Source organism: Hemicordylus capensis, chromosome 3 (genome assembly GCF_027244095.1).
Source record: "Hemicordylus capensis ecotype Gifberg chromosome 3, rHemCap1.1.pri, whole genome shotgun sequence".
Taxonomy (NCBI): Eukaryota; Metazoa; Chordata; class Lepidosauria; order Squamata; family Cordylidae; genus Hemicordylus; species Hemicordylus capensis.
The window spans coordinates 138,865,428-138,887,752 of NC_069659.1; the positions used below are offsets into that span (position 1 = coordinate 138,865,428).

General features: G+C 43.3%; 1 long non-coding RNA gene across 1 annotated transcript; it reads left to right on the top strand.

The window, feature by feature from the left end:
- The first annotated feature begins 2,937 nt into the window (after window positions 1-2,937).
- Window positions 2,938-6,566, top strand: LOC128348863 (uncharacterized). The gene is made up of 2 exons (XR_008318391.1): window positions 2,938-3,071; window positions 4,913-6,566. It is a non-coding gene; the product is annotated as an uncharacterized LOC128348863 (long non-coding RNA).
- The last annotated feature ends 15,759 nt before the right edge of the window (window positions 6,567-22,325 follow it).

The following is a 22,325-nucleotide window of genomic DNA, read 5'->3' on the forward strand; positions in this document are numbered from 1 at the left end:
ATAGAAAAGTACTCCAATTCCTTGATCAGTTTTAGCTGGCCTTTTCTATCCTTTCCTAACATGATGGCGCCTTTTTCGCTGTCACAGCATATTGACAAATCCTATGCTGGTTTGTGTTCTAAATCATGTTAACAATTCATAGTTACTTAGCAATTCCCCTTCTAGGTATGATTTAGTTTTGCCCTTTTAAAAAAAGTTCATAGAATGTGTTTAACAATAAATTAATGGGGGGGGGGGAGTTTTAGCAGATAGATTTAATGAAAAGCTAAGAAATATGCCCCTAGCCATTACTCCCGCCCTTAAGAACTCTCGTTCACAATGAGTGTCAGTGTTCTGTATGGTTTAATTTATCAGGTCAAATTAAAGAAGAGCTGTGAGCAAAACTCATAATTCATAGCTGTCATAGTGTAGCCTTTATACACTGAGTGGGTTTTTTTTTTTAAATCCTTTGAATTTGATTTGTTCAGGAAACTGATGCTGAGCCTTTCATCTCCTATTCAGTGTTTGCCTGGGCAAGTAGTTCCTAACTTTTTTGTGAGCTATGTGGACCATGCTGGGTTTATTTCCTCTTTATTTAGGATAATAAGATGAGAAACATTTGCATTCTCAACCGGTAATGCTGGTTGGACATTGTTACATTAGTACTGGAGCTCATACAGATTAAGAAATCTTGGATCTACTGGCAACTCTCAAAGTTATGATTCCCTTATATTTAGTAGAGGGAGATATCTCCCTAGTATTTCTTCTTAGACTGTGAGCCTTTTAGGGACAGCCTTTACTATTACTATTCTTTCTCATCTAAAACCGCTTTGATAACCGGTTTTGTGTGTATATATATATAAAAATTTATATACCACCTGACTGCAAAGGCTCTAGGCAGTTCACAAAAATAAACACAACAAAAAACAATCTGTTAAAACAATTTAAAACATTCAGAGATTGCTAAAAGCCTTGCTAAAATAATGTATCGTAAGGGCTCTTTTAAAAGCTGGTAAATCATGAACGTCTATAAAGTGCGCATTCCATAGCCCAAGAGCAACTACAGAGCAGGCCCTTTTCCGAGTCACCACTGGACGAGCTGGCAGCATCCGGAGACGAACCTCTCTCGATTGCCTTAATGTGTGATAGGGATCCGGCAGAAGAAGGCACTTTTCCAGGTAACCTGGGAGACTAAGTAGGTTTAGTGTTGTTGTGGTGGTGGTGGTGGTGGTTAGTGTATTTCCTTATTCCAAAGAGCTGAAATTTGTTGGATGTATGTGTTCCTTTTTTAAACTTACCTTGAAATAGTGAGTATCATAGTTTTCCTTCCTTCTCCCAAATAGTTTTGTACTGAAACATTACAATGGGGCCATAGCTCAGCGGTAGAGCAGGCTCACAATCCCAGGTTCAATCCCTAGCATCCCCAGGCAGGGGATCTGCCATGCTGATAAGGTGAGCAGGCTCACACAGCCACCAGGGCAGGCATCAGTAGAGTGTCCTCTGAGGAAGTGGATCATCTGCAGCTACACAAGATAGATGCTGATGTTGACCCTGTTCAATTAACTGAGTCAAAATAGTTTATAGTTAGACAGAAATAGTTTATGGTTAGACAGAAATAGGTGGGTCAATGAGAACAGTCTGTCTCTTCAGATTTATATAGAGATTATATATAGATTTATATAGAGAGCTCCGGCTATAAAGCGGTATATAAATGTAAGTGCTATTGCTATTGCTATTTAGAATTATGTTAGTCAAGGAGGAAAGCCTAACAGATTATGTGATTTCCCACTCCCCCATTCAACAGACTAGAACTTTACAGCAAAGTATCAGTCAACATAGTATATTGGGGTCCTCATAGTATATTAGGGATGTGCAAACAGGTTTGAAAATGAACTGGTTCAAAGTCAAACCGATGTGGTTTGAAGGCTCAGAGTAAAGCCAAACCACCCTGATTCGGCTGGACCCTGGACCGAACCAGGGGCGTAGCTAGGGGAGAGAGGGCCCGTGTTCATCCCTCTCTCTGGCAGCCCCCAGAGTGAGGGAGATAATGGAGAAAATAGGGAGGGGTGGAGCAGGAGGGCCCTCAGGAGCTGGGGGCCCGTGTTCTTTGAACCCTTTCGTTCAATTATAGCTACGCCCCTGGACCGAACCCATTTAGAGGGTCCACGAACATTTTTAGGTATTTTTTTTTAAAAGCTTACCCGGGGGGGGTGTTTTCTCCAAGGTGGCATGGAGTTACGCAGAGATTCCCCTCCCCTCCATCTCCCTGCCTTCCAAAACCGGCCCGTTCACGAGCCTTTCCCCTGACGCAGCAGCCATTTTGGAGGCTGCCACACGTGTGCAAATGGGGCTCTGTGTGGCCTGCTCAGGCCATGCAGAGGCCCGTTGCACAGGCTTGATGTCCTCCAAAATGGTCGCCGCATTAGGGGAAAGGCCTGAACGGGCCGATAAACGGCTGAACAGGCCGGTTTTGGAAGGCAGGGAGGCTGACAGGGGAAGGGGGAACCTCCATGGACACATCCTCAGAAACCCCATCTGGAGGGGGTAAGTTAAAACAACTTTTAAAAATATTAACCTAAAAATGTTCACGGAAACCCCCCTCCAAAGGGGGAGGGTTCTGAGGGCGTGCCAGAAACCGGGCCCAGTCCGATTCAGATTCAACCTGAACCGCACCAGCTGGTTCCGGGCAAACCTCTATAGTATATTATAGTCCTATAGCTTGAATTAATTTATTGTAAAAAGCCTCAATGTTTTCAAAAGAAGCCTCATTCACTAACTCCTATACCCCAGAACAAGGAGCAAAAGCCAGTGCAGCCAGGTCGATAAGAGAGTCCTCCAGGATCCAGGCCAACCCCTTAGCTTCCTTCTTGGCTGGGTGAGACCATGTGTGCCAGGGGGTGAAGAGTCATTTCCCCTGCAGACTAACTGGCCTGGTATTGACTTCTCGCCCCACCTCAGTCTGTCCTGCTGCATGATCTTGGATAGAAGGAGAAAACTATCCTGGAAAGTAGAATGGAAAGTTTGGCCTAAAACACTATTTTCTAAGAGGAATCTGGCCTATTTTCTGAATACGTTTGGAAAAGTCAAGCAAGGTAAATAAGCTAAAACCAATTGCCTTATCTCTAGACATACTTGATGTATAGCAAAAGCTTTGCTCCCCTAATAATGTTCTTAGCCACCCCTTTGCTCCCCCAAACTAGTTCTAGAGTGACACCTGCCTGAATGCAACTCTCATTCTGTAATAGTGTTACCCTTGGCTATCTTTATTCCAAGCCTTGCTTAGCTTTCACTCTCTGAGGTCATTCACACAATCAAAAACTGCATTCTACCTGGGTTTGGGAGCTGTGTGTGTTCCCAGTTTTTGGTTGTGTGGAAGGAAGATAAGAGGAAAACCTGGGTAGAAGTCACTGTGTGAAAAAAGCAAGGTAGGAAGAAAAGCTACCCAGGTTTTCACCCTCCCCTGCTTCCACACAATCAGTTCTACAAGGCTTTCCTTTATCTTGCTTCCACAAAACCAGAAATTGGGAGCACACACAGATCCCAAACCCAGGTAGAATGCAGTTTTTGATTGTGTGAATGACCTCTTTATCTACCCTTAAGCCAAGGCCTTTTGCACAGAAAGGCCATTCCTTGCAATAGAAGAAAGACTACTACTAGGCCATTACTTGCAATAGAAGAAGTACTGCTTATCAAAGCCTTGTGTAATTTATTTATGTATTGATTTTTATACCGCTTCACCCAGATGGCTCTAGACGGTTTGTAAATATAAAAACATAAAAACAACTCACTAAAACCAAATTAAAACCAGTTTAAAAGCATTTCAGTAATCACTAAAAGCCAGGCTAAAAAGATATGTGTTTAGGGCTCTTTTAAAGGCTGCTAAAGGCGGCTAGAGGCTGCTTTTAAAGCCTCTAATATCCATAGGGACCGCATTCCAGAGCCCAGGAGCAGCTACAGAGAAAGACTGATCCCAAGTTGCTGCCAGACAAGCTGGCGGCAGCTGGAGATGGACCTCTCCTAATGACCTTAATGTGCAGTGGGGATCATTCAGAAGAAGGCCTTATCCCAGGTACCCTGGTCAAAAGCCATTTAGGACTTTACTATTTGTTTGATTGTTTATTCACATTTCTATACCGCCCCATCCAAACAGCTCTGAGTGGTGCACAACAATAAAAATAAAACTCACAATTCAATCCCTTTAAAAACAATAATTACAGAACAATTTAAAACCAGCATAAAACCTGATCCCATCTGAAATCTGCCTGCAGCAGTACCCCCTATTTCCAAATCCCTCAAATGATTCAAAAGGATACCATGGTAATGTGCCTCGTGTAGATTTTTTGTGTCAGCTTCTAACAGTGTTTGTGTTCCCTGCTTACTGCTAGTTCTTTCTACGTCTGTTTAATCAATCACTTGATCAAGTAAGAAATGTAATGCATCTTCTCATGGGACATTATTTCTGTGAGAAATGATATTATGATCAATTCAAAGTCTCAAGAAGACTTGGGACAACCATAATTTGCACATTTACATTTTACATAAAATACAGATTCTGGGTTCTACATAAAATACAAAATAGTCTTAGGCTACTTGCTCTGCTAGATCTGCCTGATTTATCATCATCAGATTTATGGTAATCTGGGTCAGATTTGAACGTTGTTTTCTAAGGCTCATAAAATACTGTAGCTAATCTTAGACACTGATCTGGCCTTGTGAGATATTAAAGATATGCATTTTACTCTGTAGGTCAGTGCTGTATTTAGAAATGCTAGCTAGGTTTCTCATATAAAACGAGCATACCTAGTTTATTTTTATAAGTATATCCGAGTTCTGCTCTGGGAAGTCTAGGGATTTGTGAAAAGATTCTTCTGATAAAATAGAGCCAATGCTTAGAAAAAATGTCCTGAAATTCCTCTTGTTTGGTCATTTATAGATGCCCATATCTGCTGTCCTTGAGTTATATCTGAGGCCTATTTTTCACAAAAGGTAGTTCAAGTCAGTGGTGGCTCAAGATCTCAGCATCCTAAGGCAGGGCACAAAATGCCACTCTCTCCTCTCAAGTACAGGTATCCACCTCTGCTTCATGGCAGCTACAGACACCATTTGGTGCCTAACTGGATTACTTTCCCTCACCTTCTTCATGAACTGCTGGGCTGCATATGGGCAGAATCCCTTCAGACTGCATGTGTGGGCTCACGGGACTGATTATTCCTCCATTCAGAAAAAAAACACCTCATAGAAACCTAGCATGTGAGGAAGAAGGCTAGATTCTGAATCCTTTCCCTTGATATCTAGTTTTCTTCATGCATATATTCATGTATTTTCCTACAATTTAGGACCACCACCACCCCGCCCTGCCCCCCAACTCATCTGATGTTTTCTCTTAGGCAGCAGTTAACAGTAGTTTAGCTGTGAAGTTTCAAAGACATCAGTGACAGTTGGTAGTTTCTAATTCTGGAAGTATATTAACTGCATCAGAGATTCAGGCATGTCTGCTTAGCACACACTTCAGATCCCAGGTCAATTGATTTATTGTGTGAGAACATTAACTTGAAAGCTTCAGGTTGTTGTCATCAGAAGTACCTATTTCTTTAGGTGAAGCCAGAAAGTGTTTCAAAAAAGGAACGAAATCACCTAAGTGAACACTGCTCATTTTAAGAGTTCCTTGAATAAAGTTGAATCTAGTTGGAAACATGTGCATTAATCTAGCACTTTATGTCTATGAAATATTGTACATCCCGCTGTGTGTGGGCTAAAAGATAAAAATCAGATGAATGGGAAAGAAAAGCTATTTTGTTCCCGAGGAAAGATTCAGAATGGTTGTATGGAATCTATTCAAAGAAAAGCTTGAAGCCAATGAAAGCTAATTAAATATCCTTATTGTTTCTTAGGAGTTTAGTGATTACAGATAAATACATAAGGGGAAGAACCACTGTGCAGGCAGAGGCAACCACAGAGGAAGTGGGCACAGCTCCCACAGATTATTTCTTTAATAAGATTACCTGCTCTGTTTATGATGTAAGCATGGCAGATTATTAACCAGTAATATACTAGTTGATTTCATTGGTACTTAAAAAAAAACACAACCCACCCACCCCTAGGAACAGAACAATGACAATGAGTTAACAATAACCTGTTGAAAAGTATGGTGCCTGATAAGATGATTACTCTTTCTCTGTATATCAAGACACCACATGCTTCATGTGGCACATCAGATAAATGTGTATTTCCCCCTCTTAAGAAAATGAGAGTCTGTAAAGGGATATTAGAGAAATTGTGGGAATGAGACATGTAAGAAATTTGATTTCCATTAAAGTGCGAGCCAAAGATGTCCTAGATTATCATTATAAGATTTCCTTGACATAACAATTTGAACATGTTGAGAAAAGAAACGAGAGCTCCACCAATTACCAGCAATATGTAATAATATGTGATGTAATAATATGTGAGTAGTGTGAATGGTTTTTGTGAACATGAGATGTTTTTGAAGCAAAGGATTTTATAGTTGGTCACTGTGATCTCTTTTAAAAATCAAAAGTCCATTTCGAATTTCTCCCCTGCCCCATTAAATAAAGTTTTGTCCCTTGGACCATAAAACTGTCATCCTGGACTCAGGGCAGAAATCTTTCAGGAAACAGAGAACAGGACTTTGTAGGCCTGCAATTTATTATTTACAGGATAATAATAGGAAACTAAGAATCGGGGGGGGGTCATGTGGTGGGGTGGAAATAGGAAGGCCATCATAATCTGTTAATGCTATGTGGCCTGTGTAACTGCCCATGTTGTACTGGTGAGGGAGGGAAGAGACAGGTATTTGCCCTACTATGAAGCAAAGGAGAGACAGGAAATCAGTGTAGTATTCTATTTCCTAGATAAACAAAAAACCTAGGGTGGCATACCTTTCTTCTAGCTATGGGACAGACTAGAGTGGGGAGTAGTCTTTTCTCTTCAGCAAGGCCCAAATGTTGAGCACTTTCATCTCATATTGAAGACTGGGGACAGAATGAGGTCATTCACACAATCAAAAACTGTTCTGTCTGGGTTTGGGAGCTGCGTGTGCTCCAGGGGCAGTGCCACCATTGGGCGAAAGGGTTCAAAGAACTCAGGCCGCCCAACAATCAGGAGCCACAAGCGTGGCCCCAGACACACACCCTGTGTCTGATGTCAGACGCGGGGACGTGACTCTCCCCCAAAGGCCGCTTGCTGTAGTAGCAGCTTCCCGCACAGTTGATTGTCTGGCTGCTTCAGATGGAGGAGCTTCGTCGTTGCTTCGCTGCTCTTGTTCCTTGCTCAGCAGAAACAATGGCTCCATTGCCAGCGAGTATTTTACCCAGGCTGAGCAGGGCCTTGGGAGAGAGCCCTTTGTGTTTGCAGGAACTAGAGAGTGTTGTGTCTGCCCATGAGCGTCCTCCATCTGCCTCCCCCACCCCACTGCTACTGCTTCTCCTTCTGTTCACCTCCCAAGCTGCCCTCCTCTCCCTTACTTGTCTCCTTCCCCCGCCCCTGCACGCTTTGTTCTGCAATATTAGCATAAAGCTGCCATTGATCTCCCGTTTAAATAATTACACACGAAAGAATGGGGGCAACATTAAAGAGTGAAAACACGAAAAAACAAAAACCACGAGGCAATTTGACTTCACAAGAAGTCTTAGGAAATAATCACAGCCCTTCAAAAGCTACTTGCAACTGAGTCTTACTGAAAGTCGAGGCTGGGACTTCCCCAGTAAACAGACTTGGTTTCAGTCCTCCATATACAGATACAGGCAGGCGCACGCACCGGGTGCGCTCTCTGAGGGAGGGTTACCACACTCAAGCAGCGGCGGCAACTTTGCTCTTTAAATTGGTCTCAAAGCCGATTACAGCTGATTTCCCACGTGATATTTCCCCTTCTGGCTCCTGGCGGAGTTGGGGAGGCAGGGGCAGCGAGACCAGAAGAAGGAATGGGTACCTTGTTGTGAGCTTGGCACGACTGTGAAGAAGCGCCAGCGAAAAAGTGAGCCTCTGAGAACTTTTCTGGAGCAGGCTGCAAATTCAATGAGTGTGGCTTTTCATTCCCAAGGCGAGCAGCTGGTGTGCTTGAATGCCCTAAGGGAGCACAAGATCGGCGTGGTGCTTTTTACTGGGCAGGGATGTAGCTATAATTGAGCAGATGGGTGTAACTGGTGAACACAGCTTCCTGAACAACCCCTCTCCCTCCGCTGGGATTTTTTAAAACTGAAATCTTCCTTCTCTTTGCCTGCGAGACCATGCCCCTGCGTCTGACATCAGATGCGGGGGCATGGCTAGCCAGGCACATCTGATGTCAGATGCGGGGGGCAGGACCAGGGGGCTGCCGTGGCCGCACACAGGCCATCGGCAGTCTGGCTCCACTCCTGGTGTGCTCACAGTTTTTGGTTGGGTGGAAGCAAGGTAAGAGAAAAACCTGGGTAGAAGTGTTTCAAGGTAGGAGGAGAGCCACCTAATGGTGCAGCAGGGAAGTAACTTGCCTAGGGAGCAAGAGGTTGTTGACTCGAATACCCGCTGGTATGTTTCCTAGACTATGGGAAACACCTATATTGGGCAGCAGCGATATAGAAAGGCATCATCTCATACTGCGCGGGAGATGGCAATGGTAAACTCCTCCTTTATTCTACCAAAGCAAACCACAGGGCTCTGTGGTCGCCAGGAGTCGACACTGACGGCACAACTTTATGGCACAACTTTACTTTAAGGTAGGAGGAAAAGCTACCCAGGTTTTCCTCCTACCTTGCTTCCACACAATCACTTCTACCCTGGTTTTCCTCTGACCTTGCTTCCACACAACTGGAAATTGGGAACACACAGAGATGCCAAATCCAGGCACACAGTTTTTGATTGTGTGAATGACCTCAGTGTTACTAATTGGAAGCAGGTGCTGCTGCCAGGTGCCCCATCTCCTACTTCATGTGGGCCATGGTTAGGAATGCTGCCACTTCCTCTTTACATTCCATCCCCATAGATGAGGGTAGTGGTTGACCAGATTGCCCATTGATGGACCACCTGCCCTTGCAGCAGCACTGGAGGAGAAGTGTCCATCTATTTCTATTTCTTCACCTGCCAGGGAGAAACTAGGGAGAGGTGTGAATCCAGAAGTACTCCCAGACTGCGAACCTGTTCCTTTTGGGGAAGTGTGACCCCATCTAGAACAGGCAGATCAAAATTGTCTCTGGAGTTCTGACCCCTCACAATAAGTACCTCCATCTTATCTGGATTCAGCTTCAGTTTATTCTCCCTCATCCAGCCCATTACTGCTTCCAGACAGACAATTAGGGAGGATATGCCAGCTCCTGAAGAAGTTGACATGGAGAAGTAGATCTGGGTGTCATCAATGTACTGGTAACACCCAGCTCCAAATCCCCTGATGATCTCTTCCAGCGGTTTCATGTAGATGTTAAAAAGCATTGGAGAAAGTATGGAGCCTTGAGAGACACCATACTTAAGCTCAGATTTTGAAGAGCAACAGTCTCCAATCAACACCATCTGGAATCTATCCGAGAGGTAGGAGCGGAACCACTGTAGAACAGTGCCTCCCACCCCCAAACCCCTCAGACGTTCCAGAAGGATACTATGGTCAATAGTATCGAAAGCCGCCGAGAGATCCAAAAGGACCAACAGAGTCACACTTCCTCTGTCAATCGCCAATTGGAGATCATCCATCAGGCCGATCAAGGCAGTCTCCACCCAATAGCCTGCCCGAAAACCAGTTTGAAATAGGTCTAGATAATCAGTTTCTTTCAAGACCTCCTGGCCACCACCCTCTCAATTCCCTTGCCCAGCCATGGGAGGTTGGAAACAGGCCTATAATTGCTCAACTCCGAGGGATCTAATGCAGACTTCTTTAGAATGATTGCCTCCTTAAGACAAGGAGGCATCCTGCCCTCCCTCAGAGAAGCGTTTATGATATCCACCAGGCTGTTTACAACAACCTCCCTGCTAGATCGAACAAGCCATGTTGGACAAGGGTCAAGAGAAGAATTGGAAGGCCTCACCAATCCAAGCAGCTTGTCCACATCCTCAGGAGGCACAAACTGAAACCGATCAAGTCGAATCACATAAGAGGAGTCGTTGGGCACCTCCAGCTCAGACATCAGATTAATTGTGGAGTCTCTATCTAGGTCGACCCGAATCCCAGAGATTTTGTCTGCGCAAAACTCTTTAAACACATCACAGCAGGTAACTGATGACTCCAAATTCTGGTTCAAGAGGGGGGGGCAGATACTAATCCCCTCACAACCCTGAACAACTCCGCTGGACATGAACTCGCAGAGGCAATACGGGCAGAAAAGAACCGCCTCTTTGCCACACGTATTGCCTGAGCATAGATCTTTAGATGTGCTCTATGTCGCAATCTGTCAGACTCGAGTCGAGTCTTCCTCCACTTGTGCTCCAGTCGCCTACCTTGCCGTTTCAGCCCCCGTAGATCTTCCATATACCAAGGGTCCAATTTTGAAGCGGGTCGGAGGGGACGCTTGGGAGCAATCGTGTCTACTGCCCTGGTGAGCAAGTTGTTCCAATTCTCAACCAGGGCATCAACAGGATCACCAGCTAAGCCAACATTAAAGCCCTCCAAGGCTTTTTGGAATCTTAATGGATCCAATAACCTCTCCAGGCGGACCATTCTAATGGGCCCCTCGCCCCTGTGGAGGTGGGAAGTGATTGTAAGTCCAACCTTAACCATATGGTGGTCTGTCCATGACAATGGGGAAATCACAGGAGTCCCCACCCACGAAAAACCACCCTGATCAGAGTAAAATACCAAATCAAGTGTGTGACCTGCAATATGCGTCGGTCCAGAGACCACTTGGGATAGTCCCATAGTTGTCATGGCCGCTATGAACTCCTGAGCTGCCCCGGACAGATTGGTCCCGAAATGAACATTGAAGTCCCCCAGCACCAAGAGTCTGGGACACTCCAATGTGAGTTCCGCGAGCAAGTCCGTGAGCTCAGTAAGGGATTCCGCTGGGCAGCAGTCCCAAGCTATCCCTGGTCCCCAAACTCAAGTACACACATTCAATATGGTCCGATACCCTGACAGGGACCCTAGTAAGGGAGATGTTATCCCTATAGACCACAGCCACCCCACCTCCCTGCCCATGTCCCCTCACCTACTCCTCTACAGAATATCATGGAGGGAGAAGCTGGGACCAAACTGGGCCACTAGCCTCCCCCAACCAAGTCTCGGTAATACATACCAGGTCGGCCCCTCATGGATGAGTTCAGATTTATTTTGGACTGACCTGGCATTACAGAGGAGCAGGGAAAAGCTATGTGGGTTGTTGGCAGTGCTCCCCGAGGTCAAAGAGCTGGCAGGACAGCTGGAAGGGGAGACAGCTATTAAATTTCTGACTACCCTTCCCCTGGAATGGACTGCTGACCTGCCAACATTACTTCTATTCCCCACCACCACCGGGATGGCTGCCCCATAGTCAACGAAGGCACCCCCTGTCCCCTCATCTTCAGATGAACCCAAACACATTACAGCAATTTCAACCCAAGTCTAAAACAGCTTAAAACTAATTAAACAGAAGCCCTCGCCCTCGTTCTCCCCCGATGTGGCTCCCCCAAAGGGGCGACCCTGCCGGTGGTGAGCCCGCCGCCACAAGGAGCCTTCCTGTAAAGCCCAAAACTGAGCAGGTGACCCGAGGAACAGCTGAGTCACTCAGGGGCTGGTCCCAGTCCTGCCCACACTTTCCACAGATGTTAACCGGAGGCTGCAGCCCCACAGGGGAAGCAAAAGCAGGCAGGCAACAGCAGAAGGAACCCCAGCACCCACCTGGTCTCTCACTCCAGGAAGCACTGGGTGGGAGCTGGATGGACTCTCCCTTTCTCTCTCTGCTGGGCTTCTACACATGATCTTAGCCAAAAGGCTGAGAAGCATACTCCTTTTAGAATATTTAAGAGCTGGGAACATTTCCTCACACAAAAATGCAGTCAAGCCAGAAGTAAACTCACAAACAGTTTGAGGAGCATATTGATAAAATATTAAGACCAACAATAAAAGGTTTTTAAAATACATTAGAAAAAAAGAAAATGGCCAGAGAAGCAGTTGGACCTCTGGATGACAAGGGAGTTAAAGGTGTGCTAAAGGAGAATAAGGATATTGCAGAGAAGCTGAATGAATTCTTTGCCTCTGTCTTCACTGCTAAAGATGTAGGGCAAATACCTGTACCTGAAATTGCCTTTTCAGGAAGGGAATCTGAAGAATTGAGGCAAAGAGGTCAAGGTCTAGGTAATTTTGATTAATTAAAAATAACAATTTGCCAGGTCTGGATGGTATGCACCCAAGAGTTCTTAAAGAACTCAAAGATGAAATTGTGTATCTCTTAAAAAAATGTAACTTGTCCCTAAAATCGGCCTCTGTACTTGAGGACTGGAGAGCAGCCACTGTATCTCAAATTTTTAAAAGGGGATCCAGAGGGAATCTGAGTAACCACAGGCCAGTCAATTGAATGTCTGTTCTGGGTAAGTTGATGGAAAGCATATTAAAGATAAAATTTTAAAGCATATAGAAGAGCAAGCCTTGTTGAGGAAGAACCAACACAGCTTCTGCAAAAGTACGTTTTGTCCTCCTAACCTCTTAAGTTTCTTTAAAAGTGTCAACATTGCTGGTTGAATGACCATAACAATAAAGATTTGATTTGATTTTAAAAGTGTCAACAACCCTATAGACAGCACTGATCCAGTAAATATTGAGGTCATTTACACAATCAAAAACTGTGTTCTACCCAGATTTGGGAGCTGTGTGTGCTCCCAATGTTAGGTTGTGTGGAAACAAGTTAAGAGGAAAACCTGTGAAACGTTTCCTCCAACCTTGCTTCCACACAATCACTTCTACCCAGGTTTTCCTCTTGCCTTGCTTCCAGACAACCAAAATTTGAGAGCACACACAGCTCCCAAACCCGTGTAGAACAAAGTTTTGTGTGAATGACTTCACTGCATACTTGGGCTTTCAAAAAGCTTTTGACAAAGACCCTCACCAAAGGTGGCTGAGAAAACTTAGCAGCCATGGGATAAGAGGACAGGTTGGCTTACGGATTGGTAACTACTTAAAGAACAGAAAGAAGAGAGTAGGAATAAATCGACAACTTTCTCAGTGATATGCAAAGTGAGGTCCCCCAAGAATCTGTATAGGGATCAATGCTATTTAACTTGTTAAGAGAAGCCTCGCAAATTTTGGCCATCAGTACCATCTCAGGATGAAGGCTCATACTGATTCTGGGGGACATCTCTCCCTCTCTTCACCTAGGGAAAATAGGTGATAGCATTGTTGCACTACAGCATTCTCTGTGTTATCACCCCTTCTTTATGGCACAGAGGAAAGGGCTAGGGTAACAATGAACCAATTGTACTAATACGAATACAACAAATCTTTATATACCGCTTTTCAACAAAAGTTTCCCAAAGTGGAAATAAAAATAGAAATAAAGTAAATAAATAAAATGGCTAAAATGGCTCCCTGTCCCCAAAGGGTTCACAATCTAAAAAAGAAACAATCTAAAAAAGAAACTTGTATTCTCTCCATGGAGAATCTGCTTTGGAGAGCATTCCTGCCAATTTTCCTTTCCATTCTTCTGACAACATCAATACAATTTTATAGTAGAGTCTCTCTCTCTCTCTCTCTCTCTCTCTCTCTCTCTCTCTCTCTCTCTCTCTCTCTCACACACACACACACACACACACACACACCCCATTGCAGATTTGGCCACTGCAGACCCAAAGGGCATGACAATAAAAGCATGATAACACACAGGAAGCTGGAAGTATTCCAATGCTATCACCTGTTTTTGGTCTCTAGGGATGGAAACCTTGTCAAAAATCACAATAAGCATTCATATGCCCAGATAGTACTGATTACCCCAGCTGACGCGTGTTCTAATAACTTATCTGGAGTTAGGAGTGAGCAGTCCAAGTTTGCTGATGACACCAAATTATTCAGTGTAAGTAAGTGTGTAGTGATGCATATTGGGTTAAAAAATCCAAACTCCACATATATGCTTATGGGGTCCAAGTTGGTAGTAATTGAGCAGGAAAAGGACCTTGAGGTTGTGGTAAACAGGTCACTGAAAATGTTGACCCGGTGTGCAGTAGCTGTGAAGGCACTTAATTCTGTGCTAAGGATCACTAGGAAAGAGACTGAAAATAAAACTACCCATATAAAAATAAAACAAAACTACCAATGACTTTATACAAATCTATGATGCAACCACACTTGGAATACTGTGTACAGTTCTGGTCACCACACTTTAGGAAGGTTACTGTAGAGCTAGAAAAGGTGCAGAAAAGGGCAGCCAAAATGATCAGGGAAGTGGCTCCCTCATGATGAAAGACGACAATGTTTGGGCCCTTTTAACTACTTATTTACTTATTTAAAATATTTGTATACTGCCCAAAACGCAAGTCTCTGGGCGGTTTACAACAAACTTATGAAGTTTTAACTTACAAAGAAGGCTGGTGATGTGGTAGAGGTGTATAAAATTATGTACGATGTGGATAGAAAGAAATTTTTCTCCCTTTACATAATATTGGAATCTGGGGTGATCTGTAGATGCTGAATGCTAGGAAATTCAAGACAAACATAAGAACAGCCCTGCTGGATCAGGCCCAAGGCCCATCTAGTCCAGCATCCTGTTTCACACAGTGGTCCACCAGATGCCGCAGGAAGCCTATAGGCAGGAGTTGAGGGTATGCCCTCTCTCCTGCAACTGGTACTCAAGAGGCATCCTGCCTTTGAGGCTGGAGGTGGCCTATAGCCCTCCAACTAGTAGCTGTTGTTAGACCTCTCCTCCATGAAGTTATCCAAGCCCTTCTTAAAGCCAGTGAGGCTGTTGGCTGTCACCAGACCTTGTGGCAGAGAATTCCACTTGATTATGCATTGTGTGAAAAAGTACTTCCGTTTGTTGGTCCTAAATTTCCTGGCAATCAGTTTCATGGGATGACCCCTGGTTCTAGTGTTCTGTGAGAGGGAGAAGAATTTCTCTCTAATTTCACACAAATTGTGAATTTCACACTGTTGGAAGTTAAAGGACTTTGCGCTGTCTCTTTGCCTCAGACAGTGGAGGACAGACTAGTAAGTCAGAGGGCTAGAGAGTCAAGACATTGGTCATCCCTTCTCCACTGCTCTGATGCTATTCCTTTGAAATGTAGATTGCTACTCTTAGGGATTCAACTTCCTTCCTCTCTTTCTTCCTACCTGCCTCTCTACCTTGCAACATGGCAAGCCTCTCTCCCTGCACCATATGTGCAGAGAGGATGCAGAATCCATCTGCATCCAGCTAGATAGATAGATTAGAGATCCTAACTCCTCACTTTCCTATCTAGAATGGAGTTCCTTAATAAATGCCTTTTGTATTGATTTGAAACTATGAATTGGCTCCAGGTTACTTTACTTTCAGCATACACGCATGCCTAACTAAACTACCGCTGTGTTGTGTCTCTGTGCACTCTGCTATAATGAGAAAGGGATTCTCTCACCACAGAGCATTTCCAACACACACAACGAACTCATTTAGCTTCTCTGCAACCTTGATATCCTCCTTAATAATCCCTTTCACTCCCTCATTGTCTAATGGTCCAACCGCCTCCCTGGCTGGTTTCTTGCATCTGATGTATTTAAAGAAGTTTTTGTTATTCTCCTTGATGCTTTTAGCTAAATGTTTCTCAAACTCTCTTTTCACCTCCCTTATTGTCACCTTGCTTTTTTTTTTTGGCCGGAGTTTGTGTTCCTTTCTGTTCTCTTCATTTGGACAGGCCTTCCAGTTTCGGAAGGAAGTCTGCTTACATTTTGTGGCTTCCTTGATGGTACCTGTTAGCCATGCTGGCGTCCTCCTGGACTTAGTGGTACCTTTCCTCCTTTTGGGTTTACAATCTAACTGGGCTTCTAGTATTGTGGTTTTGAATAAACCCCATGCATTCTGGAGCAAAGTGACTCTCCTGATTTTCCCTTTCAAGGAAGTACTTCTTTATACAACATGTGTATACAACTATGGTATTCACTGCTGCCAGATGTGGTGATGGCCATGAAGCTAGACTGTTTTTAAAAGGGATTAGACAAATTCATGGAGAATAGGACTATCAACAGTTACTAGCCTACACAGTTCAATATTTCTATCAGGATCAGGAGGACATCCCTTTGAACTAAGGGTGTGCACGGAACCGTTTCTAGCCATTCAATTCGGGTCTGGACTGAATTCAAACCGAACTGCCATCTGCAAACCAATTTGGATGAACTGACCAGCAGTCCAGTCCATTTGATTGAACTAGGTTGAACTGGTTTGACTGGGTTCAATGGGCCAAGGGGCTATGTCAAGGGGAATCCAGTAAGGATTCCCCTTGACAAACAAAGGGGAATCCATTAAGGATTTGCCTTTACAAGCAAAGGGGAATTCTGCCTTTAAAAGTCTTCTAAAGTCAGCCAGCGGGATGGCGACAGGATACCTCATCTAAACCCCAGTGCTCCCCTTCCCAACAGCGCGGCCCGTATGGCAGCAGCACAGTTCCAGACTCCATGCATGTGCACAGGCTGGAACCTCACCATTGCCAGCATGCATGGGCCACACTGCTGGGGGAGCACCAGGGTTTAGAGGAGCTACCACCACTGGTAAAGAGCTCTTGCCACCGCCTCCCCAGCCACCCTTTGAAGCCTTTTAAAGGCAGTATTCCCCATTGCTTGTAAAGTGGAATCCTCACCAGATTCCCCTTTACAACCATAGCCCACAGACCTGGTTAAAACCAGTCCAGAACAGACTGGGCCTGGTTCAATTCAACTTGGACCAGCCACCTTTTCAAAGGCCAATCCAGAACCTAGTCAGATCGAATCAAACCTAGTTTGATTCAAATCTGAACACCAATTGCTAGGGTACACAAATGGGAGAGGGGATAGTTGCCCTCTCTCCCCACTGCGGGGAAACTTATTATGTTCTCATGAATGGATTGCTGGGAATTGTTGTCAGATAAAAATGCTACTGCAAAATGGGACCTTTACTTATGTTGTTTTTGTTGGAGATGAACTTCCAGTGCATCGACCTTTTGCACCAACTGTCCTAATGACCACTAGGGGCATTGGGAGTAGAGACAGTGAGTGAGGGTCTCCCTATCTGTCCCTACTCTATGACCCCTGTACTGACTCTGAAGCACTTCCTGTGCCGAGTCACAATCCTTCCTTTCCTCCTAGAGAGCAGATGGAAACATCTCTCTCTCTCTCCTTACCTATCCATTATATAGTCCTTTAGATTAGATATAGGTCTTTCCTATCTAAGTGCATTTAACCAATAAATGTTTAGTGTTTAGTTATACAAGGATCTCCATGTGTTTTCTCTAAATAGCTGCAATATCCAAACCACCCTCTGCTACCTACTCTGTAACTGGAGTGTGTGCTCATTCCTTAGTGCTCTGCTGTTTTACCTATTGTGGGTAAAAATCAACAACCTTTAACAGTTTTTTCTGTGTATTGTTTTAGGTTTTTGTTTTGACCCACCACCAGTGCAGGCATGGCAGGATATAAATATTTTAAATAAAATAACATGCCAAGCATTAGAGGAGGAGAGTGTTTCAAAGAGGGAAAAGGTTTTTAAAATCTCACTGGACTAGTGCAAAATCTTGGACACACCTGTGTAGCTCTTCGGATATTGACTGTTTGAAATAAGGTTATGGTGTCAGACAAAATAAGTGATGTATATATGTTCAGCAATATTACTTGGGGAAAATTTGCACCATGTTTGTTGCATTGCTTTTATAGTCTTTGTTTATTTGTTCATAATGTACAATAATAATAAGTTATATATACAGAATTACACAAAATTGTTACAATAGAAGCATTCTGGCAAGAATTGAAGAACAGGTCTGCTTTCTTGTACATGAGCTCTCTTTTTCTTTTGGTAACACAATAAAATTTCTCTGTATGCTGAATGAAATAATGTTAAATAGTTCTGTGTTCACATTGTTAACATTGGTTTCCAGGCCTTGATTTTCTCCAAGGCTCAATAAACAAACAAACATGGTTTGTTTACTGCTTTGCCATAAAGTAGATGATATGTTAACATTAACTGAAACAAATTAAATGGCAGATTCATCTTTTAGTTGTAGAATAACACTGTAAATATGCATCCACAAAAAATAGGGAATTGCTATTTGAAAGGTGTGGAGCTTCAAAATAGAGAACTAAAGTTCCCATACATTTACCATAATCCATCCAAGGATATTTTGCAAGCAGAAACTGGTTTGTGTATTTCCCCACTCAGGAGTGCAGAGCAGGAGGAAGGATCTAAATCCACATTCATGTGAGTATTGTGTTTTGCACACAAGTATAACCTGTAGCTAATCAGTTATATAAAAACAAAACAAACTTGTATTACTGGCACTTATATATTACCCACGCTTGCAAGAAAAAATCCATCATTCAGAATGATAGAAGAGGCAGCGCACTGGCTATGTTTGAATAGCCATTCGGTGCTGCAGAGTCATTTAAATCGCCTTCAGCCCACCCAGCTAAGAGGCACACTTGCTGCCTATTTCTAGCTTTAATGGCTATTCCACACTCTGGAGCATGGCGATTTAAATCCAGCCGCTCCTATGTCATGAATTCTATTTTAGAAATAGTTACAGTCATGCTATATTCCCCCACATCCTCCCATTCCAGAAGGCAAAAACTTGTATCCCTTGTGGATATACAATATACCCTGTGGGGTATATTTGCAAAAATATGGTCTATTATGTACTGCACTGCATCTCTCTCTCTCTCTCTTGTTGATCAGTCCTGTCTTCCTTTTTCTAAATAAAGATAAAATCAGAGGTCAGAAAGAAGGTCCTTGAGTGTGCAGCAGCAGGTATGATGCTTCTGAGTGCAGTCAAACATCTCTGGATCATTGGGGGAGGCTACGTCTGTAATCCAAAGTTTATGTACTAGTCCCAATATTTGTCAAAAGTTGACTTCTACACGAGGGGCTGCTCCCATTATCTTCGATACACAAGATCAGGGTTGGGTGGGTCGGTTCTGGTGGCTTCACTAGTTGGCAAAGGGCAACAGACAGCAGCAGCAGCAGTGCTCCTCTCAGTGTTGCGTGGCTTGAAAAGAAAAAGGAATGCTTGTGCCACTGAGTCAGTGTTGACGCCTAGTGCTCACAGAGCCATGTGATTTTCTTGGTAGAATACAGGAGTGGTTTACCATTGCCTTCTCTCGTGCAGTATGAGATGATGCCTTTCAGCACCTTCCTATATTGCTGCATACAGGAGTTTCCCAGAATATGGGAAACACACCAGCGGGGATTCGAACCAACAGCCTCCTACTCTCTAGGCAGGATGCTTTCCTGCTGCACCATTAGGTGGCTCGAGCCACCGTTTAATTCCTCCACAATGTCGCAACATAGTGTTGCTCATTGTGGGGTAATTAAAATGGCAACTTACACACAGCAGCAGGAAAGAAGGAAAAATGTAAAGGACCCAGTGATAGTGAAGGCTTCATAGCAATGAGCCTTCTGGGGTTCTCAGCTCCTGACAATGGTGATGTCCTTACCAAAATTGACCCAATCCTTACCCAAGGGTGCCATTTTGTGATGTGAGCCCTACACATACAACTGAACACTGAATCTGTCCACTAAGTAAGTGAGCCCAGTTCAAGAGTTATTGGTCCAAGGTACTAGTCTGGGCTCTTAAGTGTGTTTGTGTGTGTGTGTGTGTGTGTGTGTGTGTGTGTGTGTGTGTGTGGATGGAAACAGCCAGCTGTACTGGAAAAAGTAAATTGTAATCAAATTTGGTCTGTTAACATTAATTAGGTGAGATCTTAGAAGGAAAGTTCAATTTGGAGTTAGTAACAGATACTTACATTTAAGTTTCAAATACAACTCCTCACTGGCAACACAATTTGGGTGCCATAGGCACACACATTAAATTACAATATTAAATATTCATTATATTGAACCCATTAGAGTAGAAGCTGTTTTCTATTTTCTTTTGTTTGAAGCAGAGTAGGTAGGGGGTAGGGAGAGTTGTTACTTTCAAGCATATGAGTTGCAGTTTTATATCACTTTTGCTTAGACTGCAACTGTAATTAAAAAAATATTGCTTTTTTAGTAATGGCATTTCTCTTAATTCAATAATAACTTACTGAGATCTGTCAACATAGCACTTTGTGATGAACTTAATAATTGTAAATTAACTAGCTTCCTAATTAAACAATCGCTGGCTCCTGGACGCTGTAATTATGAGCTCACAAGGACTTCCTGCCAAGAAAAATTAGATTAAAAAAAACCAAGAGAACAAATCCATCCTAACATAATGTCCATGTGTGGTGGAGGTACTGGCATCAGGCTCAATGGAACCTGTTCTTGCTTTTCGCCTCAACACACACACACTTACTTTACAAGTTACTTAAGCTCTGATAAGGGAGTGGGAGGTACCAATCCCCCTGTTCAGGAGCACTGTCTCAGCATTAGGATGGTTTATGTCCCATGTTAGATTGTTGCTGTAACCATTTCTAAAATACAACTTTTTATATTTTGATCTTCAGGAGTACAGTAGCTATTTTTCTTTAATATAATGGCCAGAGTAACACAGCACCAGTGCTTGCATGGCGGGTGGGGGAGCAAATTTTCCCTTAAAGCCCTCTGTACCTCCTGAAAATATGTCCTTGAGGGCTGTATGACCTTCAGGAACATATTTTCACATGGCACAGAGCACGTCTGGGGAAAGGGGGTTGTCAAAATTTGCCTCCCTGCATGCAAGCAATGGTGCTACATTAGTTAAACCCAACAGCAGCACTCAGGCTTCATTCGTCAAGATGTCAGGCAGTATTACATTAGCACTATACTTCTTTTTAAAATTAAGAAAATTATCTATAGTGGCTGACACAATGAGGACAATTACTCAAAGTAGTCCCACTGGAATTCAAAGGACAAGCTAGGCGTTTTGTTTATTTTAATAGCCAGTATGTTAAATAGGGTAATTGAAACCTATTAGACCACATTTATGTAAGTAGTCATGAAATTACCACCTTCCTAACTTTTGTGAAACATTTTCTGTGCTAACATCTGTTGAAGCACTTAAGAGCATCTGCAATAGAATCCATCCATTCTCAGTGCCTACTGAAAATTCTGGGGTATGTTCTTGAGTATGCACCCAGTTTATATGGGGTACTATCAGGATGATGGAGTGCATCATCCGACCTGAGAATGTACCCAAGGATATGCCCAAAGACATATCCACAAGGATATGTCTCCTTGTGGCTTCACAAAGTGGAGAAGTCTGGTAATGGTTGGCTTCACAAAGTGGAGAAGTCTGGTAATGGTAAACAAGTTGTCAGAGAAGCTTCTCTTCCATTAGCCATATTTTCATTGTCGACTACCTTAATAGTTCCCGTTATATAGTTCCTGACTGGGGAAGGATCTGTTATAGTTAAAGTACATCAAAAAATGCTGGAGTGGATATATGCCATTGGTTTCTGTTTGAAATCATAACAGCTGTAGCCAACAGAAGAAAAACATTTTGAAATACCATAAAAGGTAGCTGAATCTTATTACCAAAACTGTGCTGGACAAGTGTATGGACATCACTGAATGATGCATAATGATCTCCTTTCTAAGTAATGATCTTCTCGAAGAACCAGTGAAGTTTTCCTCCTCTCCCCTCAACGATTTGATTCCCCCCCGCTTCTGAAGCATCAAACATGACTGCAATACTATTTTTACTTAATCACCATGTTAATAAATAAACCCTGCTAACTTTATAATTGGCATATATTTTCATTAGTATATATGACTATGACTATTCCTGAAATGTCTGTGTGGACCGCATAAGCCAGTTTAAAAATTTAAAGAACTGGAGTAATGTGTTCTTTCAACAGCTAATCTACATTACTCTAACTTCACACACACTTGCTGATTTTTTTTTTAATCATGTGTTATATGCAAAGGCACAGTGAAATACTAGATGTATCATAATGGACTTCTTCTTATCTGTATCCCTTGGCACTGGATCTGAAGGCAGCTACTAATTTTTGAGAAACTGAAGAAAAATCAAGCCATTGCAATTAAATCAGATTTCTCCAAAGCCAGCAGTGATGCTGGCAGACTGATTTGTATCTGTGCTTGTAACAGTCAGAAATCAATATTCATCTTTTACCAGGCCACGTCATTATACTTCAAGAAGTCTTCAGGTTGAGCTCCTTGGGTTAATTTGTGGTAACCCCAAACAAACCTTGGCTCTCTTTTTTCTTGGGACAACAGAAAATGCTACTGAAATCTGAAGCCATCCATGCTTTCAAGATTCTATGCTGTTCTGGGTCCCATTGCTTTGGAATCCATATCCTTTCAGATGCTTTGGAAATGAAGATCACAATG